Genomic DNA, 4,368 nt, shown 5'->3' with positions numbered 1-4,368 from the left:
GTTGTATAACCTACAACAGTCTAGTCTAAGGGAAGGGGCAGGGGGATAGTCAACTAAGACCAGCCACATATTGTGGCCAAATTGTGGGAGGCAGGGGTTGATCCCCTGACCTCCAGCATCACCATTATAGTGATGACCACTGGACCAAATGGCCAGTGGCCTGTTTCTTTGGGGTTACATTGAAGATAATTTTGTGCTAACAAATATATATATAAATGCTAGCAACAAATGTAAAAGTTTTTTTGGCTACCTTAAAAGAATTTAACACCAACAGTAAATGTTAAATAAATTAATGATTATCATAACATTATAATTGAAAACGAATAACATTTTTCTTTATTGTTTATTATTTCTTTGCTAAAAAAACAATTAATTGAGAAGTATTTGATATCAATATATATTATGCGAGTAATAAATTTATGAATCATTATTTCAGATAAATGTGTTGGCGTAACAGATTTAAGTATAAATATAACAGATTTAAGTATAAATAAGGTTTTAATAGCTTTCAAAAATTTCAACGGTAGAAGAGATGACCAAAAAATTTTGATTATCTAAGAAGGTAATATAAGAAGAATGGGAATTTCTCATAATATAGGGGCAGTATAAAGGGAAAAAGATATTTTCTAAAATTCAGGGGATGCAAGGCTCCGCTATTAAATACGTATGAATTCATTAGCACTACTACTTTGTATGAAATTTTTTTAGGTCAAAATTAATGTCATTCAATTCTATTATGAAAAACATTGCCAACTAGATGTCATTGCATGTATCTAAATAAAGTTTTGATATGAATATGCAAATTTATATGATGTGTGATAATATTATTATCAAATAAGCATGACAGATAACTTGTTAATTTTTTAGGATGTATTTATTGATTGCTAATTTGTGTTTTTTTTTTCAGTAAATTGCTATTGAACCATACAATGATTTAATTTTGTAAATCACACTATACTATGGATAAAGTCTACACATTCCAATGGGCACAGACTCACAGTTGTGCGTAGCATAGCCAACCCCTAGCCATTATCCTACTGCAATAATGCCATAATGCCTTTCAAATCCTCCTAGCCATTATCCTACTGCAATAATTCTTGCTAAGAAGAATGCCCATGTTGTGGCAATTCCACCCAAAAGGTAATGGGTTACTCCTACAACACATCCTTGTACAATGCTCAAGGCTCTCGACTGAGTAGCAGGAGCAACTTTTAATTTATTATAAGCCCAAACGATGGATTCAATAAGTTCTTGCTAATAACCACGTCCACTAAATAGAAACATTAAGGGATAATTTCACAAACCTCCCCTGAGGTTTCTGACACTTGCACTGAGACCCCTTCAGGTTTTAAAAATTACACCTAGCTCCCTTGCTTTTCATATTTTGGTAACAATTCAGTCCAATTAGCAATCCAATATTCCTGTCATGACAGAGTTGATAATTATATTCCATGAATGCCCTCAATGGAACTTATTAGTACAAGATTGGTAGTTAATAACAAGGTAGACATGATTATCAAAGTTGAAGGGTATAAATGCAATTTAGGAAAAGTTCTTTTGTTACACCAAGCACTCTTCAGTAGGCAACGGTCTGATACACAGGAATAGGCAACGGTCTAATGCAATCTTCCAACGGCCAAAAATTTGGAAAAGATTGTGCATATAAACATCCTCAATAGCAGATTCCATGGCCTCTTCAAGCCAAATTTTTTCATGCAAATTTGGAAAGCACATTGTATCCTCGAGAGCCAAAAGACTATGAGTCTCAGTCACAGAAGGCTAAGCTGAAAACATTTAGCAGATTCCATGGCCTCTTCAAGCCAACCAACAGAATTCTGGAATTCACCAACAACTTTCAGTATTAAGAATAGATATTGCTACTGCAACCGCAAGGCCACGGTGAAGATATCAGAGAGCGAAAAGAATCCAGACAAATTGTATTTCTGCTGCTCAAAATGCAGATATTTCAAATGGTATGATGGAGGAGGAGAAGAAGAAGTTAATAGCAGAAGAAGCAACCAAGACACAAACAGAGAAAGGGATATTAGCAGAGCTAGAGTGCTTGGCATTTCAGAAAGGCAATCTGAACCTAATATGGAACTGCAAAGACAATTGCCAGCTCAAAGTGTCTTAGGAAACGTGCTGCTCATCACCAATATGCTACTGTTAGCTATATATATTTTCATTCAAATAGTAAAATCAATCAGCTCCTGAATTCATGTAAATCTGCTGCAACAATGTAGCAGTTGTAGTATGCCTTTTGTGGTGAAAGCCAAATGAAAGTTATCCAGCTATGTCAGTTAGAATGCTACATAAACTAATGTAAAATCCATGTATGCAGTAGTTTATAGTCATTGTATGTGAAAGGGAATAGCATCAGTATGCTAATTTGATCAATAGCAACTGAACAATAGCAGCAGTTACATTACACATGCTAAAATGCAACTTTTCTGGCCAACAGAACATATAACATTTCCATCAATGCAATCCAAAATTACAAAACACCATCTACCAAGACAGTTTCTAGAATAGATGGTGAGGATTGCACCACTAATAGTGTAAAAGAGTGTGAGCTCCCATTAACAAAATATTTCAGCAGTCCTAACTTCTGGTACATTTCCAAATAGCAGCACCGAATTCAAAAGAAACTAAACTAATCATTACATGCTAACTAGTCTGAACTGGCAACTCAAAACCAATTACTGAAAGTGCTGGTACTGCTAATGCTATTGGAGTTCATATTTGGTGGTGCATTCATGCTGACAGATGTAGCATTTTCAGCTATGTCAGAAGTCGAATGAACTGGAACCTGAGGATTGGAGTACATTCTAGTACTTTTGGTCCTACCAGCACCTCTGACTGTTGAAGTAGAAGGATTGTTTGAAGCAGGCCTTCCTCTCTGCAAACATAATAGGATGAAAATCAAGTTCAAATGAGCAAAAATTAGATCACAGAACTTTTTATTCTCTTACACAAGCTATAATATACAAGTTATTACCTTTCTGTTAGAGCCTGCAGCAGTAGTTTGACAATTATTCTGCACGTTAACACCTCCATTATGACCAGTAGGACTAGGATTGCTCCCTTGACTAGAGTGAACTATAGGTACTGCTCCTTCTGCATAATCCTGTGAAATGAGAGCACTTGTGAGTCCCTGGAAACCTTTTCACATATATAATTGTAATAGATAAGAAATGAAACATAAAACTGGCAGCAGAATACCCAAAGTACAGCTCCTGATAAGCCTGTGCTGGCCATTCCTCTGCCTGGCCTACCTCTCCTATTTGTCATCTGTGATAACAACTTCAAATGAGTAGCACATAACAAAAATCAATGTAAGATGATGCAGTTCAGTGATAAAATGAGAAACTACCAGTTCAGCTGTGGTTTTGTTTGCAGTCGTTCTGTGCACAGGTTGTCCTTTGCAGGTCCTCTTATTATGACCAAAAGCTCCACAATTGCCACACTTGAGAGTGCTGCTCCTTTTTGGTTGTGAAGAGGAAGCTCCCTCATCAGCTTCGCTTCTTCGATTTACTCTTGGTCTACCAGGAGCTCTTCGCAAAGGAGGTGGCAACACAGTTTTTGGGAGTAAATCAGGCATCGCAGACCACTTTTTCACATCAGGAATAGGATGAATCATTTCTGAGTATGCCTTCAAATACATGTCCCTCGTGAACCAGGTTTCACAGTAATGTTCCAATTTTTTTCTCCTATAAATAATTCCCAATGCTGCATGTTTACATGGAATTCCAGATATCTGAAAAGCACCACAATCACAGATTCTTTTGCTGAGATTAACTATGTAGCTTCTATCACCATCACCAATCTCGAATGTATCTTCACTAGCCATATGTATCTCACATTTTCTTGATGCTTGGCTAATCTGTGTGAGTTTCTCAGCAATCCTGGGAGTGATATTAGCAGTCAAAGTGCAACCTTTCTGGTACCTCTTGTGCAACTTTTTCATGAATTTTCTCCTCAAACCATCCACTAATGTCAGTATAGGCTTTCCTCTAAGATCACCAACCCAATTATTAAAGGATTCAGTGAAATTATTTGTTACATGATCACACTTAAGTTCAGATGAGAAGACATGCCTACACCAGGAACTTCTTGGAATTTTGTCCAGATATCTCCAAGCAGCAATGTTAATATCTTTAATACTTGCCATTGCTTCATTATAGCCAACAACATCATAACTTTTTGCTGCCTTCCAAAAGAAACTTCTAAGTAATATTCCTGGAAATTGAAACTTGAAATTGCTACATATATGCCTACAAAAATGCCTACCAGTTGCATCAGGAAATATCTCCTCATAAGCAAGATTCAGTCCCTTCTGCCTATCACTCATGAAAGTTAAAGGGATGT

The 4,368-nt window shown here is 36.5% G+C and overlaps 1 long non-coding RNA gene across 1 annotated transcript; it reads right to left on the bottom strand.

Annotated features, from left to right (window-relative positions):
• Positions 1-2,446: 2,446 nt before the first annotated feature.
• On the bottom strand, positions 2,447-3,084 carry LOC140006482 (uncharacterized). The gene is made up of 2 exons (XR_011814121.1): positions 2,999-3,084; positions 2,447-2,899 (listed from the first exon to the last, which is right to left on the bottom strand). It is a non-coding gene; the product is annotated as an uncharacterized lncRNA (long non-coding RNA).
• Between the last annotated feature and the right edge of the window lie 1,284 nt (positions 3,085-4,368).

Source organism: Coffea arabica, chromosome 1c (assembly GCF_036785885.1).
Source record: "Coffea arabica cultivar ET-39 chromosome 1c, Coffea Arabica ET-39 HiFi, whole genome shotgun sequence".
Lineage (NCBI taxonomy): Eukaryota > Viridiplantae > Streptophyta > Magnoliopsida > Gentianales > Rubiaceae > Coffea > Coffea arabica.
The sequence above is the reverse complement of the archived record's forward strand: the minus strand, read 5'-3'. Positions and strand labels throughout refer to the sequence as shown.